General features: G+C 34.8%; 1 non-coding gene across 1 annotated transcript; it reads right to left on the reverse strand.

The window, feature by feature from the left end:
• Nucleotides 1-462: 462 nt before the first annotated feature.
• On the reverse strand, nucleotides 463-568 carry LOC121216609 (small nucleolar RNA R71). Its single transcript, XR_005912789.1, has one exon. It is a non-coding gene; the product is annotated as a small nucleolar RNA R71 (small nucleolar RNA).
• Nucleotides 569-19,892: the final 19,324 nt, after the last annotated feature.

Consider the following 19,892-nt stretch of genomic DNA (forward strand, 5'->3'; position numbering starts at 1 on the left):
AAAAGGAAGGAAATATATGTTCATAGACAATACAATAGTGCATACTATCCTTAAGGAAAAAACATTTTTCTTGTTTGGTAATGACGAACCAATCTTCGGTGTTACAAAATTAATTTAAGGCTACAGAAGAGCTAAAATATTGTTACACTATGTTTAATATGGTAAAGAAACATGTTAATATTTCATAGTACAAGACTAATTCAAGGCTCCAGAATAGCTAATACATTATTATCCAAAGAAACAAAGTGATAATTAATACATTATGTTCTAGTCAATCTCAAATGAATTATTTTGTTTTAAAAGGATATACTGAATATGCTCTAAGTTTGAAATTGTTCCCATATTCACTAAGGGATAGTGCAAGAGCTTGGCTAAATTCATTGCCACCAGGTTCGATTTCTACATACCAACAATTGGTAGAACACTTCCTAATGAAGTGCTTTCCACCTAGTAGGAATGCTAAGATGTGAACTGAGATCACTACCTTGCAGCAAATGGATGACGAATCCTTGTATGAGGCATGGGAAAGATTAAAAGAATTACTGGAAAAATGCCAAAATCATAAAATTTTGCATTGCATCCAACTAAAGACATTCTACAATGGCTTTAACACGTGCATAAGGATGGTAGTAGATGCTTCGACAACGATTACACTCCAATTGGCGAATAGGTCATTGGTACATCTTGAAAGAAAAATTGAGGACATATTAGTACGTGTAGAAAAATTTATCTTTCCTATTAACTTCATTATGTATTGAGGCTGATAAAAAAGTTCCTGTCATTCTGGGGAGACCATTCTTAGCAACCGAAAAAATGCTGATTGATTTACAAAAAGGGTGAACTTAGTATGAGAGTTCATGATGACGTAGTTACTTTTAATGTCTTCAATGCTATTAAATCCCCTGATGAGATTAAAGAATGCTCTATTGTTTCCAAGATGGAATCACTAGTCCCCTCTAGAATTGGAATGCATGTTATTAAGTGATCCAACGAATGACGATGAATACAACAAATGTTTGATTTTGTTAGAAGCAGATTTGAAGGAAGTCATTTCCAAAGATCAGTTTGATTTATTAGAATTTCTATCAAAAGGATTCAAGGCACCAAAAGCATCCGTTGAAAAGCCACCTAAATTGGAATTAAATAAAGGATGGAGGGGATTGACCCAATCTTTGGTATTTGATCCAGGAAAATTCAAGTTTCAATGGTTAGATGCTAGAGTCATTAATCTCGATTCCTATAGTCATTGGGTAAACACTATTGAGCGTAGACTTGAATAGGATGAAATTACTATGATTATGAATGACGAAAATGAGTTGATTTTGACAAGAACGGACACAAGATGTGTAACACCCCACTCGACGAAGCTTTAATGTCTAGATACTGTTTAGGTAAATAATACAAATGAGATAAGTTTAGAATAGGTATAGTGTTAGAACTAGACAAAGCATAAAAACCCTTTGAGCCTGCATGTGACACCTTGACATTGGCAAGCACTAGGATGGCACATAGTGATTAAGAACTGTGATTGGCTAGGAAGGATTCACCTAAAAGCTTTAATGGCACATGGAGTGGGAGGACTCTGTTATAGATAAAGGAAATGACCTCTATGATGAGAGTTTACATTAGCAGTGTAGAGTATCCTATAAGATTGGCTTTGAGCCAGCCAAGATGGAAGAATAATAGTCAAGAAACAACCAAATGAGAACCAAGATAGTTAAGGACCAATGGTAGTTACTCGATTAGTTTTCTTAGAAACTGTAAAATTGGATAATGACACCCAATGACTGATGTGACATTTAACAAGTTCCAATAAAGACTTGAGTTGAGTTAAGTGTTTAAGATAGGTTAAGGAGAAAATACCTTCTGATAAAGAATGATACGATATGCGTGAAGAATAGGACTGTAGCTTGTCTAAGTTGCGGATTTAACCTAGATCTTTAGACGAGTGTAAACTAAAAAGAGAAATAATGGAAACAGATTAGTTGTCACAAAGGAGAGTCAAATGAAATTAAAACAAAAGAAAGATGAACCGAATGGAAAAGAGTCCAATAGAGAAAAAATTAGGGTTTCTTGGATGGAAAGAAATCATCCTTAGACCTCAACCAAATGCCCCAACTAGATCTGGAAAAACAAAACACAAAACAAATTTGTTAGAAGTGATTTTAAAGACAAAAGCAAACTGTTTTGTGCAAGAATGTTTGAAACAATAAGAAAAGATTAAAACTCCTAATTTTGATGTGTTTCTTGATGGAACAAGATAGGAGAATGTCTCTTTTCAAGCAATTTTTACCTAGAACAAAAATCAATAAAATCAATAAGCCAAAACAACAAGAACTAAATTAAAATAAACAAGAAACAATAAATCAATTGTTCATCTATAGGGGTGGACGTCCACGCTACTTATTTGCCCCAAAAATATGTTTTCCTAACCCTAATGGAATAACTAGCATGACAACTCATCAAAGAAAAAAATAAAATAATTCTAAGTGTCAACTTTTAATGGGAATTCTGCCAAAGGAATTAAATGGGCTCCTTGGGTTGAATCCTTACATGATGATCCACATATTCAAATAAAATTGGACCTATAGTTTAAATATTTTACAATTTCGGCCACTTTGATAATTTGGCTTGATATTCAATTAAATTACTTTCCAAACTTCAGGATAGGCTTGTAGACATCTTAATGGGCCATTTTTTTCAATAACTTGGTCTTGTGATCCGTTTGCTTTCGAAATTGGCCCGTTCAAGCTCATACATGAAATCCAATGCTTAGTAGCTGCAAGATTCGATCTCTTGGACCAAGATTTCCAAGATTTGAAATATTGATTTTCTTGATTCTTGAAATTGTTTGAAACAACAAAATTGGACCAATATTTAGTTTCTTGGTTTTCTTGAAAACAAGAAAGTGAATCTTCATTTTTCCCGTTCAGCCTTGCTTGGATTTGCTTGGCCTTCAACCTCAAAAGGAAATTTGAGCCCATCATGTTCATGAGTTTGATTTTGGGCCTTGCAATTCGTATCGTTCCCTTCTTCCTCAAAAAGATTCGTCGTCGAATCTTAAACATCAAAGGGAGATAAGTCAAAAATATCAAAAGTAGAACTTACATTGTACTCACCGGGAAGATCTATTTGATAGGCATTTTCATTGATCCATTTGAGTACTTGGAAAGGCCCATTGCTGCTTGTAACACCCCAAACCCGACCTAGGAGTTATGGTCGAATCTGGCAGTGTCACATTGAGGTGTTTAGCGTAAAACTTGTTGTCGTTGAAATCCTTAAAATCAATTAATCATTTTGTTATTAAACGGTGATTCCAAAACGGGTTGTTCATTTCCAAGCGTGCACCATTAACAGTTAATCACTTTTAAAACGTTATAAATTTTCCAAAATCTCATTTATTGCGAAAGTTATTTTTTTAGGAAATGTTGCAAAAACATGGTGTCTTTGAAAATAATTACCTTTTAAAAACCTGTCTTTTTCTACAACTAGTAGTTTATATCAAACTAAATAAATAAAAACCCCAATTTAAATTTTATAACTTTAAAGAGGCCTTTTTACACAAAAATACCCAAATTCAGTTACTTATAAATCAAAAGCTAAAAACAAAAGCTGATGCAATTGTGTAGCCACCTCCGAGTCCCTCGCAGCACCGAATCGCCTAAGACTGAGAATTACCTGCACAGTTAAGACGAGAGGGTGAGTTTACAAAACTCAGTGTGTAATCCCTATCAGTCAAACAGTAAACAACATACAGTAGCGATCTGGGCCTGGGCCCTATTCAGTGACAGTACAATGAGGGCCTTAGCCCAATACAGTAACTTTATAGTACAAAAAATGCAACTCATCCCAATCTAGCCAACACACCACTTCGTACCACCAACACTCCATCTGGAGATAAAATTGACCCACCCATCCAACACACCAATATCGCAGTAAAACTGCCAATAATAGAATCGCAGGAAAGCTGTCAATAATAGTATACTTGGCAAAGCCACCAGTAGGTCCACAGTCGTCTTGGGCGACCCGTGTGACCTTATCAGTACAGTACATTGCCTCCAAATATAACAAAACAACCCCATGCAACATGTCGTGACATAATATCGTACGTGTATGCAAAATGTCATGCTCAATCATAATCATACATATCATAAGGCCATAACAGTCATTTCATCTCCTAGAGGTATAAAAATCATTTTACACTATGGGGGTATTTCGGTCATTTTACCCTTTGAGGGTATTTCAATCATTCCTTTGAGGGTATTTCAGTCAATTTACCCTTCGAGGGTTTTTGGTCATTTTACCCTTCAAGGGTATTTCAGTCATTTTACCCTTTAAGGGTATTTCAGTCATTTTACCCTTCGAGGGTATTTCGATCATTTTACCCTTTGGGGGTATTTCAGCCATTTTACCCATCGAGGGTATTTTGGTTATTTTACCTTTTGAGGGTATTTCAATCATTTTATCCTATGGAGGTATTTCAGTCATTTTACCCTGTGGGGGTATTTTAGTTATTTTACCCTATAGGGGTATTTCGGTTATTTTACCCTATCAGGGTATTTCGATCATTTATTTACCTCTCGAAAGGTCTGCAGTTGCCTCGAGCGACTCAGGTAACCTAAATGGTCATAACAGTGTAAATGGGCCAAAGGCCCAATACTTGGCCCAAGTGGGCCCACACGCTCGTGCAACCTGTTCAGCCCAGATTTTGCCACGACTATGGGTTCTACATAGCCCAGTCCAGAATCACAAATAGTGGATTTCATCTGTGTGAGGTCCACAAGCCCATTAAGCCCACACGACCCATTTCAGCCCAACGTGGCCCATAACGGCGTAAACCCATGGAAATGCTCATGGAGGCCTCTACGGTCTATCGCCCATGGTTCGTGGGTTTGGCTTACCACACGAGCGATCGCACGCTCGTGTGGTCGCAGATTCCCTTCTTTCGGAACACACTCTTATTCAAGAAATCAATGATCATCACCCAGACAATGTGCCAATCACCTCGCCGATCTCCCCATCGAGAACAAGGAACAAATGAGATGGATATATAGCTCTCCACAACAACAACCTCCCTAAATCCCAATATTCTCTCCTTAAATCTCTCCAAATATCCCTCCTCAATTCTATCTATAATCAGTTCAAACTCCATTTAGCAGTATTCCAATCAACTCTACCACCCACACGAATTAGGTAGCAAAATAAATACTCCCTTTTTGAATCCATTCATCTCTTGTACATATTCCTATGTCAATTTGACCGATTAAACAGATTTATAAAGATAAACATGTTATTGCACATACATACTTATTAGATTGAACAATCTCTCGCATATTTCTATATCGATTCAAATGATTAATTCAACCTAATAAGCATATAAAATACTATGTGAGGTAACAAAGTATCCTTACCTTGAAACAATTTAATCACAATAATCTTGCAAGTTATGCAAGGCATATGTATCGCCAAATACAATGCTAATCTAATCTTCAGCTACCTTAGAAGAATTAAACATGCACTGATTAAGTACTGTGTCCATTAATTACAATTTCAATGCGTTTAAATAATTAATTCTTTAGTTATCTTACAATCGTAATGCAAGAATAACTTAATCATTGTTTTACTTAATCAAACTTTTTACCGCAGCCTATAACAAATAAACATAAATTTAACAAATCAAGAGGACGGAATGCAATCAACCCAACACGAATTAAATTCAAGCTAATATGATTAAATTAAACATTCCAGTAGCATAAATATTCATAGATATGTTCATCATAAAAACAACAAAAATTAAAGAGATAAGGAACAAGAATCAAATCCGATGGTTTTCCGTGGCTTGACTAGGTTGCTCCGTTCTTCCTTCTTTGTTGTCCTCACCTGTCAAGGCTGCTATGAACACTCAATTACTACTCCAAAATGGCTGAAGAAGACCCCTTTCCCAAGAGGAGAAATTGGCACAAGAGCAAGGAACTTTGAATGGGAAAATGAGAGAAAAAAGTGAGAGAGGAGAGAAGAGTTGTGAGAGAAGAGATGTGAATGAGGGATGATTTGAATGGGCAGCAAAGGGGGGTTTATATAACTGAGGATGACTGCTAAAAATATCAAATTTCAGCAGCCAAAGAGCCCCCTCATGGCCGGCCATCCTACAAGGAAATGTTGAGACTTTCAACTTTGCTAAAATTAGCCTGGGGCAAATCCGTAAAGCCTTAATTTAAGGTGAGGTTTGAATGCAATTTGGAAGTCTTCCAAGGGCATTTTTGCAGCTCATTTAATCAGCTAAAAATGCTCATTTGGGTAAGCATTTGAACAGTTCTAGGCTGCCCAATTGGTGGCTGGTTCGGTTCGCTCAATTTGGTTCAACTGGTGCGGTTCAACTAGGCCCTTTTTTCCATAATTAATTAAAATTAATTAATTTAGCCCAAATTAAATTGTGAATAAATTAAAATTAATTATATTATGAATTAATACACATATTTGGACCGTCTTAGGCTGGAAATTATTTTTCCTTGTTACTTCGAATTGCTTCTTGGTTTTGTTCTTCTAACGGTGTTTGCCGGGTCAATTTTTGCCCTTTGTACGAACCTGTCAAAAATAATCAAAATTCACTAAAAATAATTGTAAAATTGAATAAAAATTAACATGTTCAAATTTTTAATACAATTTAATTATTTTATAAAAATTAATTATTTTATGACAAAAATTCTATCGAAAAAGCATGATTTTAAGTAAAATTAGGTATGAAAAAGTATATAAATCTTTTTGTTTCCACTTGCACAACTAAATATTTATGTCCAGCCTTCTAACAGTTCCCTTGTTCAAAACCTATTTCTTCTAGGCCCAAAATTTAGGGTGTTACAGCCGTTAGGGTCCAATTTTGTAACAGCCCATTTTTAGTGAATTTGAAATAGTGGTTTCAAGACCACAAATCTAATGAGTAAATTATTATTTTATTTTTATTCGATTGTTTACAGGATTATATTAGGGTCGTGGTAAAATTTCGTTAAGAAATTTTGATGTTTGCATGATTAATTAAATGAAAAGGACTAAATCGTATAAAGTGTAAAAGTTGAGTTCTAATAGTTAAAAGGGCTAAATGAATATGGAAATGGAAGTAAATGGAATTAAATGGTAATTTTACCATTCATAAAGTTAGTGGACACATATGGACATTGTTTAAGTGATTTTTAAAGTTAAAAATTAAGGTTAAAATAGTAATTTGATAAATCAACTTAAACTAAAAATGAGTAAAAATTGGTATATCTTCTACATTGTTTTTGTCCATCAAAAATTGGAAGGATGATAACCATTTTTTAGCTTAGGCTTCGACTAGCAATATAACCTTGCATGTAAGTGATTTCGAGTCTCGTTTTTAATGATTTCTATGTTTTTGAAGTCGTTTTAGCTTAATCTAGCTAGCCCGGGGGTCAATGTGTAAAACTATTAAAGATTGAGGGTTATGCCATGAATGTTTTTGAATGGTTCTTGATGTTAAATGGTAGATTATGAATTCTTGTTGATAATTAAACAAGTTTTGTAAGGTGATTTTTGATGAAATTTGCATTTAAGGATTAATTTGTATAAATGTTAAAAATTCATGTTAAATTTATGAAATGATGGTGTATTTCGGTTGATATAAGTCTCTAATAAATTTGGTTAGCTTGAATGGGGGATTAAAATTATTAGATTTCAATTTATGAGCTTAAGGACTAAATTATGAAAAGTTAAATGTTAGGGGAAAATGGTAATTATTCATAAATATGAAATGTGGACTAAATTGAATACTAGAGTTATTAAATGGACTGAAATTTTTTATTTAGATCAAGATAACAAACATACGGACCTAGATCAAGGCAAAGCAAAAGCTTCGAATTAGCTCGATATAACCTCCATGCCCTTAGTTCTCGAGGTAAGTTCATATGAACGGTTGTTATATTCATGTAACTCAGATGTATGTTATTAGGTATGCATAATGTAATTGAATGATGTATATTCAAATCAATGCTATGACGGTTATCAAGTTCTGGTTGAACCTTAGGAATTTGTAGGATACAAATGACATGTCATTATGGATTTCATGTCTCGGGTCCTAGTCTTGAGTGTTCTACCGATGGCTGAGGCCTTGCATTTGTTGTGAATACTCCATAGCTCGTGTGAGCAGCATCATGTAACTTACATTCCCACCCATAGCTCGTGTGAGCAGGCCCATTTCACAACTCGTGTGTGCAATGATGTAAAGGAAAAGTTACAGTTATCTAAAGGCACACTTCATGTGAGCTTTCCTGGGTATTCGATGAAATTCTAGATGGTTCAACGGGTATGAAAAGGAAATGAAAAGGGTAAGTGTTCAAATGTGATGTATCATGAATTTATGAAAAGGAATGATGATCTAAATGATATGAATACATGTGCAAATTTCTTTTTATGGATGAATTCATTTGAACCATGTACAATCACACTAACTTGTGTATTGATGATGATGTATAGACTTGTGCCAAGCTTATGGTTTGGGTTGTATTATGCTTATTCTTTATGTTATGCAAATGAATGGTAAGCTATGTTTTATTTTCTACGAACTTACTAAGCATTATGTGCTTTCATAGTTTCTTTCAAATGTTTTATAAATTAACAGAAGCTCGATCGATTTGGAAGCTCGTCGGAGATCTTTCACACTATCTAGCATAAATATTGGTAGTTTTTGAATGTTTTGGCCAAGGTTATAATGGCATGTATAGGTTGAATTTTAATGTCATTTTGTTGAATGGTTAGTTGGTGAATTGGCTTGTATAAGTTATGGATGTTATCTTGGTTTGGTACCATTTTATACCTTGCTAATTGGTGTCATTTTGGATTAACTTATGACGTATGTTCGGAATGACTTCTATGGTATATTTGAAATGGTATTGTAATGGTCAAGTTATGGCATGTTTGATAAGTTTTGAACTACGATTTAATGATTGAAATATGGTAAATTTTGCATGTTTAGGTAAGGGTTATTGAATGCAATTGAGGTACATTTGAGTGGCATATTGGTTAGTTGATTTAGGGTATTGGAATGGCATATACTTATGTATGTTTAGGTACGGTTTGATGCCTTGAAGTGATGCAGAAAAGGTTCAAATTTTTATGCATGAATTGGTATTGGAAATGGCTTTTTTTTAGGCAAATTTAAGTCCACACTGCTTGAGACACGGGTGTGTGACTCAGCCGTGTGTGACACACGGCTTGGCGACCTAGTCGTGTGTTATCTGAGGGTTCCTTTGTATGTAAGTTAGTGAGTTACATAGCCTAGCACACAGCCTGGCACACAGGCATTTGGGGTAACCCAGAGAGTTACACAGCCTGGCACATTGGCGTGTGACATGACCGTGTGACCCTACTTAGAGAGTTACACGGGTGAGGACACGGGCCGAGACACGAGCATGTGTCCCTAGTTTGAAGTATACACGACCTGAGACACGGGCATGTGTCTCAGCCGTGTGAGGTACACAGCCTAGCCACACGGACGTGTTACCCTTGTATCCAAATTTTTGTGAACTTTTTTTAGACTTTCCAAATGTTTTCAATTTAGTCCCAATTGTTTTAAGGTATTTCTAGGGCCTCGAGGACTCGATTTAGGGACAGAATGTGCATGTATGATTGACTTATAATATTTTCTTGACAGTGAATGAAATTTATCTTTAAATGTCTGTTTGTATGGTAATTCTCTGTAACCCTAATCCGGCGACGGATACGGGTTAGGGGTGTTACAAATTTAGTCCTCCTTTTACTTGGAAATCACTCTTTGCACATAGGACCCAAACCCAACCATTGGGTTCAAGGATAACTTTTTTATGCCCCTTGTTAGCTTTGTTGGCATTTTTGTCATTTATTTTGGCAATCCATTTTTTCCCTTTTCGTGCATTGATTTCACCGACTCACCTTTCTTCTCACCATCTAAGCTAGAAATATTTTCTATAGGCAATGGAAAATGATCAAGTATAGTTAGTGGGTTAAAACCATAAACAAGTTCAAATGGTGAATAGCCAGTTGTAGAGTGAATAGATCAATTGTATGTAAATTCAGCAAATGACAAACATTCTTCCCAATTCTTAAGGTTCTTACCCATAACAGATCGTAGTAAAGTGTCTAAAACGCAATTTACTACCTTAGTTTGGTCATCGTTTTGGGTGTGACATGTAGTGGAATATAATAATTTAGTACCAAGCTTACCCCACAATACCTTCCAATAGTGGCTTAGGAACTTTACGTCTCTATCAGAGATGATTGTGAAAGGTATCCTATGTAGTCGCACCACCTCTTTAAAGAATAAATCTACCACATATGTAGCATCATCTGTTTTATGACAAGGAATTAAGTGTGCCATTTTTGAAAACCTGTCAACAACAACAAATATACTATCTCAACCCTTTTTAGTTCGTGACAAACCAAGAATGAAATCAATGGATAAATCTACCCATGGTGAAGAAGGAATCGACAAAGTAGTATATGGTCCATGAGGCATTACCTTAGATTTTGCTTGTTTACAAGTAATGCACTTAGAAAATACCTTTTCAACATCCTTCTTCATGTGCGGCCAATAAAAGTGTTCTTGTAGAATATCTAGTGTTTTGGCAACACCAAAGCATCCCATTAAGCCTCCACTATGTGTCCCATGAATTAGTAACTCTCTCATGGAGCAATATGGTACACATAACTTTTTTAGGTGAAAAAGAAACCAATCTACAAGATAAAATTTATTAAAGGCACTATTCCCACAATTAGCAAAGATATGTGCAAAATTAGCATCATTTATGTACAAATCTTTTATATCCTCAAATCCTAAGACTTTAGTATTTAATGTAGTTATCAAAGAATATCTACGAGATAAGGTGTTAGAAATTACATTTTCTTTACATGTTTTGTACTTAATTACATATGGAAATGTTTCTATAAATTCTACTCATCGGGCGTGTCTTTTGCTCAACTTACCTTGTCCCTTTATCCATTTAAGGGACTCAAGATCCATATGTATAACAAACTTATTGGACAGCAAGTAATGTTGCTACACTTGGAGAGGTCGCACCAATTCCAATAACTCTTATTCATAAGTTGAGTAGTTCAATTACGCCCCATTTAGTTTTTCACTAAAATATGTTATTGGCCTTTTATATTGCATCAACACGGCACCAATTCCAATACCTGAAGCATCACATTCAAGTTAAAAAGTATTAGAAAAATCAAGTAATTCAAGAATTGGAGCAGAACATAACTTATCCTTCAAAGCTTGAAAATCCTGTTCTTGAGCTTCACCCCACTTGAAACCCACTACTTTCTTTTATAACCTCAGTTAATGAGGCAACAATAGTGGATAAATCCTTTACAAAATGTCTATATGTACTTGCTAAACCATGGAAAAATCTCACCTCGGTTATCAATTTAGGAGTAGGCCACTCCCTTATTACTTTATCCTCATCGACATGAATACCTTAAGCACTTACTGTAAACCCTAAAAAGATTAGTTTATCACAACAAAAAGTGCATTTATCAAGGTTGAAAAATAGTTTTTCAATTTTCAGTATGTCCAAAATAGATTTAAGATGGAAAACATGAGCATCTAAAGAAGTTGAGTAAATTAGAATATCATCAAAATATACTACCACAAATTTACCCAAATAAGGCCTTAAAACATGATTCATTAATCTAATGAAAGTACTACGTGCATCAGTTAGACCAAAAGGCATACAAGCCATTCATACAATCCAAACTTAGTTTTAAAGTTTGTTTTCCATTCATCCCCTTCCCTCATACGAATTTGATGATAACCACTTTTTAAGTCAATTTTAGTGAAAATCGTTGAACCATGTAACTGATCAAGCATGTCATCAAGTCTAAGGACTGGATGCCTATAATTTACGATTATTTTATTGATTGGGTGGCAATCAACACACATTAGGAATGAACCATCTTTCTTAGGCACCAACAGGACAGGGACGACACAAGGACTTAAACTTTCTCTAATGTACGCTTTGTCTAATAGTTCCTCTACTTGCCTTTGCAGCTCCTTTGTCTTCTTGGGATTGCTTCGATAAGCTGGGCAGTTTGGAATGTATGCTTAAGGGACTAAATAAATTTGGTGCTCAATTCCTCGTAAAGGTGGTAAACCTTTAGGGACCTCATTGAAAACATCCGTATAATCCTTCAAAAGAGATTTAAACACACTACGCAAAGATTGGTTAAGGTCAGTTAAAGATAAATAATTTTGCCTAAACCTCACAAGGATACAAGGTTGTTTGTTTAACAGGGCTTTTCGCACTTCTTTTACACTTGCAAATAGACTTTGCACTCTGTTTTTACCACTAGAGGATTCACTCACCATTGGGTCGTTTGAATTTAGACTTTTAGCACTAATAGCCTATTTTCTCTCTATCTTTTCAATTTTTTCTTCCTCAATTCCCAAATCCCTCTAACAAGTATTATGAACATTCAATTCAGTACAACATATCTTAGTAGGAGAACATGACGTTTCTATCTCATCTAACTCCATAGATTCGATGTAAAAATTCTCACTATTATCTTTTTTATCAATAATAATCTCGTGTTGGCACAATAAAGACTATAGTACGCACGCCCTTTGCACGTAAAACATTTAATGTCACTAGCTCTTTGTTTTTTTAGTGAAAAATTAGTAGAAGTGGGCTGCTTAGAAGATGTATAAGAAGGTTTTGTAGGAACCCCACTTTTCCATTCAAAAGGTTTAGTCTCATCATGTTTTCGCAACAATTTATTAGTAGCATAAGGGGGTTACAAATTCTTGAAAGTGGAACTAGAACTCATACCTCTATAATATTGTGATGCACAAAATGAACGAGATTGACGTTTTTGAAATTTTTGGTCAATCTCAACTGCCTTGTGTACCGCCTCCTCAAGATCAATTTAGGTTTGAAGATCAAGAGCATTAGCTATCGAAATGTTCAAGCCATCTACAAACCGCACCATAGTAGTCTATTCATCTTCTCACACATTTTCTCTTTGCATAAGCATGTCCGTCTCCTTAAAGTACTTATTAACAAATCGATTACCTTGAACAAGGCGTTGAAGTTTCATTTTGACCTCTTTATACTAATGATAATGAACGTAACGCTTTCGCATCACTTGTTTCAACTCGTCCCATGTTTTAATTACCATTTTGTAGTTTCTTTGATGATTAATTTCAAGTTGAATCCACCAACTCAACGCATAATCTGAAAATCTACAGGTCGCTAATGGAATTTTCTTCTCTTCTGGACATTTACAATAACGAAACATGATCTCAATTTCAGCCTCCCAATCACAATATGCATCTGGATCATTCTTACCCCGGAATGGTGAAATGTTGAACTTTAGTTTAGCTACAAAAGGTTGGCCTCAATCAGAAATACCCAAAGTTTCATCAGTGTGACAATATCCTCATCTACCAGTATTTGAATGAATATGAAGTTGTGCATAATGCCCATCATCATCACTATCATGAGCATGAAATCGTCAGTTCAAAGAAGTCTCCAAACAAGCAACAACTTGAGTTAGCATTTGAGTTTGATTGGTAAGTTGATTAATGCTCTCTTTTTGTTTCATTTGATACTTAGTCAAATTGGCCATCCCTACAATATTCTCAAATGTAACATCTTTTTCTTTGTCATCAATGGTATCTCATCATGGTTTTTACAGTTACGAGTGTCACGAGTCATTAAGAAAACCTAAAAAACACAACACTCAAAAGGAAAAAAAATTAAGCAAACCTCACCTTATGTACATAGAAATAAAATTAAATTCTCAATGAGGTAAGAATTAATCTTGTGAGTATTTTAAAAGCATCTATATCAATCAATCAGAATCTATTAGAATCAACTAACAAAGCAAACCTAATAGCACTATGAGTCCAAAATCGGCTAGACACCAAAGAACTGTGTTGCACGGAGGAAGGAATGTGCAATGCGCTTTAACCTACTAACACAAGAAACAATAAAGTGTTAGAATGCGTAAAGGAATAATAAAAAGCAAAAAAAACTGAAAACCTAAGGCTAAGAGTTAATGAAAATTCTTGAAACCTGAAAACCTGAAAAATTGCAAAAAAACTTGACAAACTTCATTCGAGGTGTTCTCAAATTCTAAAAATCACAAAATTTAAACTAGAGCCTCCTGAAATAATGTGTATTTGATTTGGAAATTTTTGGCACAAAATTCAACCCACAAAATTTTTTTTCTTTTTCTTTTTTTTCATATTTTTCTTTTTTGCACTTTTTGATCACTTTGTTTTCATGGAAAATATTTTTTATATTGTAATACAGAGCCAAGAATCAGTTTATAAAACTTCAGATCAATTAAAAAACGTTTACCCACTCAAAAATATTTTTCTTGAAAAACATCCTAGGTAAAAATTGCTTATAGGCTATTTTACAATAGAAACCAGTTTAGAAATCAACCATGTATACCCAAAACGCCCAAATCTGATACCAAATGATAAGGCACGAGTTTGGAAGAGGATCGTATAGTTTGTTCAAGTCACGAATTTGACTTAGGGATCTAGACATTCGAAAATAAATTTGAATTTTGACACAACCCGAAACTCAAACGAATCTAAGTCAAAATAAATAAATAAGATAAATAAAATAGAATAAAAAAATCAAATATCAGATCAATAATGAAGAAAATAAAGAAGATAGATGGAAAAATAGAACGTGGCAGGTAGATGTCCAATAGAGAATAAATTAGGGTTTCTTGGATGGAAAGAAACTATCCTTGGACCTCAAGAAAATGCCCCAACCAGATCTGCAAAAACAAAACACAAAATAGATTTGTTAGAAGTGATTTTCAATACAAAGGCAAATTGTTTTGTGCAAGAATGATTGAAACAATAAGAAAAGATTAAAACTCCTAATTTTGATATTTTTTTGATGCAACAAGATAGGAGAATGTCTCTCTCTTAAAGCAATTTTAACCTAGAATGAAAATCAATGAAATCAGTAAGCCAAAATAGCAAGAACTAAATTAAAATAAACAAAAAAAGATAAATTAAGGCTAGAAAAGACAAGATGACGTCATAAGAAGCCTTGGAAACATTAAGAATCCACAACTCCTTTAAATGGCTCTAATTCCCCTCCAAGAAAGAGATCTTGAAAAGAAAAAGCTTGAAGATGATTCCCACAACCTAAAAGATTGTTAAAAAAGCTTTTAAAAGAAACTCAAGAGTAATTCTTGAGGAAGAACTCAATGAGAATTATTATTCATGTAAAAAAAATCAATTGTTCATCTATAAAGGTGGACGTCCACACTACTTATAGGCCCCTAAATAAGTTTTCCTAACCTTAATGAAATAACTAACATGACAACTCATCAAATAACAAAACTAAAATAATCCTAAATATGGACTTTTAATGAGAATTCAACCAAAGGAATTAAATGAGATCCTCGGGTTGAATTCTTACATGATGATCCACCTATTAAAATAAAATTGGATCTATAGTTTAAATATTTTACAATTTGGGCCACTTTGATAATTTGGCCTGATATTCAATTAAATTACTTTCCAAACTTCAAGATGGGCTTGTAGACATCTTAATGGGTCATTTTTTCAAAAACCTGGTCTTGTGATCCGTTTGCTCTCAAAATTGGCTCCTTTCAAGCTTGTACATGAAATCCAGTGCGTCTTGGCTGCAAGATTCAGTTCTTGGACCAAGATTTCCAAGATTTGAAATCTTAATTTTCTTGATTCTTGAAATTGCCTAAAACAACAAAATTGGACCAATATTTGGTTTCTTGATTTTCTTGAAAATAAGAAAGTGAATCTTGATTTTCTTTTTTGATCGTGTGTGCATATAGGGCCTTAGTAACTAGGTCTTAGATGGTCCCATTCAATCTTGCTCAGATTTGCTTGGCCTTCAACCTTGTTATTGGGCCTTGAGGAAATTTGAGCCCATTACGTTCATAAGCCTGATTTTGGGCCTTGCGATTCGTATCAGCTTCTCTCTTCCTTTTCTTGAGATAATTGGACTCAGATAATGGGGTCGTCGCCAAGAAGGTATGGCGCGCAAAGTGTGATTAGTTAAGACACCAACTACGCTCTAACATAATGACTAACAAAAAATGACGGATTAAGGCCTAAGGGTATGATATGTAAATATATGTATTCTCGTATGCGTCTCTTTATAACTATTAAGCATTTATCAAGTGGATTGTAAGGACTGGGACGCATGTCAAATATCCATAGGGACAAAGGTAAAATATCAAGGTAACCCAGGTAAGAAATGGGGGACCTTTCTCCTTCTTCTTCATAAAGTAATCTTTGTTTATAAAAAAAGGGAGAAACAGAGAAAGTTCCTCTCATCTTTCAATTTGAGTTGAAGATATGAATCTAGGCTTGGATGCCCCTTGTTAAGGTAAGATCTTGAGTTGTTAAAAAGTAGCTCGGTTTAGCTAGGTACAGATCTTGATGTTCAAAGTGAAAGAAAATGAGTTAAGCGTATAGATCTTAATGAGTTCCCATGTTCTGCCAATTAAGGGCTACCGATCTACTCAATAGAAGCTCAGATTTGGTGTTTAAAGCTATTAAAAATGCAAGTCAGGTAAGTCTCTAAGCCGACTCCTACAATTGTATTATGCATGTTAGAACTTCTGTGAAAATAAGCTAAAAAATGCATTATGTGATTATTCTGTGAGAAATGTATGTATGATAATCTTGCATGAATGATTTGTATGGAATATGAATATGATCTCTGAGGATAATGTGTCTGAATGAATAGAGTGTGTATATGTGTGTTTTGGTGACATGAACAAGTCTGTTGTTAAAGAGTCTGACATGAGTAAGTAAGATGTGAAGTAGTCTATTAGGTATGAGTCTACGTGAAATGTTTGTATATGTTTCTAGAGTCGTCTAAAAGGGTCCACCAAGACTAAAAACATGAATCTTTGAAAGAAAAAATTGATGGCACTCTGAATACCATATAGTGTAAGACCATTAATAACTCATAAAAAGAGTTTTATTGCATGCCTTTAGACCTAGCTAATTTCCTATACTTAAGTATATTTAGTTGCACTTTAGGATATTTCATTAGTAATTTTCCTTAATCACTGCATTAGGAGCTTGGATTGTGTTTAAATGTTATTTGTTACTTTTCATTGCCTGTGGAAGGGTTGTGTTTGGTGGATTTGCAGGTGCAGGTTGAGGAACGAGAAATAAAGGATGAAGATTTGTAGGGGCAAAAGGTTGGACATTTTGTCAGCATAAATGCAGTGGCAATTCACGATTCCAGGAGGAAGATCAGATCAACACTCAACGCATACCAGTTTGAACCCAACTGTATTTGTACCAGAAAAATCTACCCAAAAAAAGAGGAGACGATAACTCAAGAGTTGTTGGTTTTTATCCTAGACGATAACCACCTATATTAAAGGAAGGGATTTTAAACCAAAAAGAAATTCTAAAAGAGAGGAGAGGATAATCTTGGGTTGTTCGATTTAACCTAGGAAAAAGCTTATAAATAGCCAAAGGAGGAAACCCTAAACAGCAAACAAGAGGGGAACGAGAACAAAAAGGAGAGATTAGGCAAAAATAAAGGGTAACGGTTGAGAAGAGAAGGAAAAAGGAAGATGAAGTCAATCCCTCTCGGCCACCACAGGACACTACACCTCTAGAGTGTGAACTAGACACGCGAAGGCTATCTTCCCAAAGTCTTTCGTATTTCTTACTTTGTTCTTCCGTGAATTAAATTGATGAAAATGATGTCAGATAATATTTTAGTGTTGAATTTTATTTACCAACCCATGAGCTAAATCTCATAGGGCTAGGATTACTTTGATGATACCTTTATTTTTCTTTAATAGTTGAAGCATAAATCTGTATTAGTTTACTATTTTATTGAACTATTCTTATTTCTAAATTGTATATGTGCAATACCTAGACATAGACGACTGTGCAACGTACCCTTAAATTAATCTAATTCTAAGAATGTTGGATTAGTTAGACCATGGTAGAATGATATGAACAAGTAGTCGACAAATACTTATAGTTGACTCTAGACATAGAGCAACGATCATGGAAAAGGAAACAATGCAGGGTACCATATTAAAGGCCTATAGACACGGGCAAGGTAACTTGAGGTTTTTTGCTCTCGAAAGAAGTAGACCGCTTTAGAACTCTTCTGAGTAGTAAATTCATTACGATTTTACCAAGCCATTTCTGACAATAAAGGTAGATTCTTAGTAATCCCGACCTTCCATATCAACATCATATATCCCTTATCCCTTGCCGTAGAATTTTTTCCATAGCATTTTTAGTTGTTTATTTATTCATTTATTCGTTATTCGCATAGCTATTCTCATAATTGCCATTGCATTTTTACTCTCGTTTTGCTATAGCATTTCTAGTTATTCATTAATTCCGTGTATTGCTTACATCATTACTCCACTAATTTCCCATGTGTATTTATCATTGACTTCGCCATAGCATTAATCGCATTTTATTATAATAACTTAATAATCATTGTGCCTAAATTCGATCCTCGTGGGAACGATACTCACTCATCACTTTATTACTTAAGCCGACGTGTATACTTGTAAAAATCGCATATCATTTCATACGTGAAACGTTTTTGGCACCGTTGTCGAGGATTGGTAATTTGGTGAATTTTAGTTTGGTTATTTTACTTAGTAGTTTTATTTAACTTAGTTTTTTATTTTTTACAGGTTTGCCATCAATGCATGAGAAAAGGCATTCCTGCTAACACAGAATACCTTTTTGATTCGGAGATTGACATAACCTTGCGAAAAAAGAGAAAAGAATGAGAAAAATGGCTGGAAACAAGAATGATCTTAATGGTAATCCAAATGGTTGTAATGAAAACCCTCCTATTGGACGTGCAGTAGATGATCGAGATAGGCCAATGAGAGAGCATGTCATCCCAATGCTAGATTATCTGAATCCAGGGACAATTAGGCCACAAATACAAGCTCAGCAATTTGAGTTCAAACCGGTAATGTTTTAGATGTTACAAACCGTAGGACATTTCAGTGGGTTGCCTACTGAAGATCTAAAACTACACTTAAGACTTTTCCTAGAAGTTTGTAACTCGTTCGGGCAATAGGCTGTTCCTGAAGATGCCCTGCAACTTAAACTATTTCCATATTCTTTGAGAGATCATGCGAGAGCATGTCTAAATGCTTTGTTGTCGATAATAGTGGCATTATGGAATGATATTTGCCAAAGATTCTTGCTACGATATAATCTGCCTACTATGAATTCCAAGCTTAGAAATGACATCACGTCTTTTCAACAATTAGAGGATGAAACATTATATGATGCTTGGGAACAACTTAATTAAGAAGTGTCCGATGCTTGGATTCAAATGGAGATGTTTTACAATGGGTTGAATGCACACACAAGTATGGTAGTTGATGCGCCTTCCAATGGTACGTTGTTGGACAAAACTTATAATGAAGCATATGAGATCTTGGAATAGATTACCAACAACGATTATCAATATTCGACAACGATAGTTGGGCGGGTAAGAGAGCTTCTAGTACCATAAAGCTTAATGCAATCACTTCGTTAACAATCTAGTTATCTCCTCTGGCTAATATGATTAAGACAATGAAGAGGCCAACTGTAGTTCAAGAGATAAAATCAGTCAAGCTAGCATGTTCTTATTGTGGTGAAAATCATGTGTTTTACGAATGCCCAACAACCCCAGCATTTGTGTGCTACATATAACCCAAGGTGGAAGCAACATCCAAACTCTAGTGGAATAATCAAGGTGCAAGGAATTCAAACAATTCTGTAAGATAGAATGCCATCAGTGCACCGTCTGGTTATACTCAACTTATGCTAAGGCAAAACGTCCAACACGGTCAATCATCATCATCATCACCATCTATTGAAG

Source organism: Gossypium hirsutum, chromosome D04 (genome assembly GCF_007990345.1).
Source record: "Gossypium hirsutum isolate 1008001.06 chromosome D04, Gossypium_hirsutum_v2.1, whole genome shotgun sequence".
In the NCBI taxonomy this organism is placed as follows: Eukaryota; Viridiplantae; Streptophyta; class Magnoliopsida; order Malvales; family Malvaceae; genus Gossypium; species Gossypium hirsutum.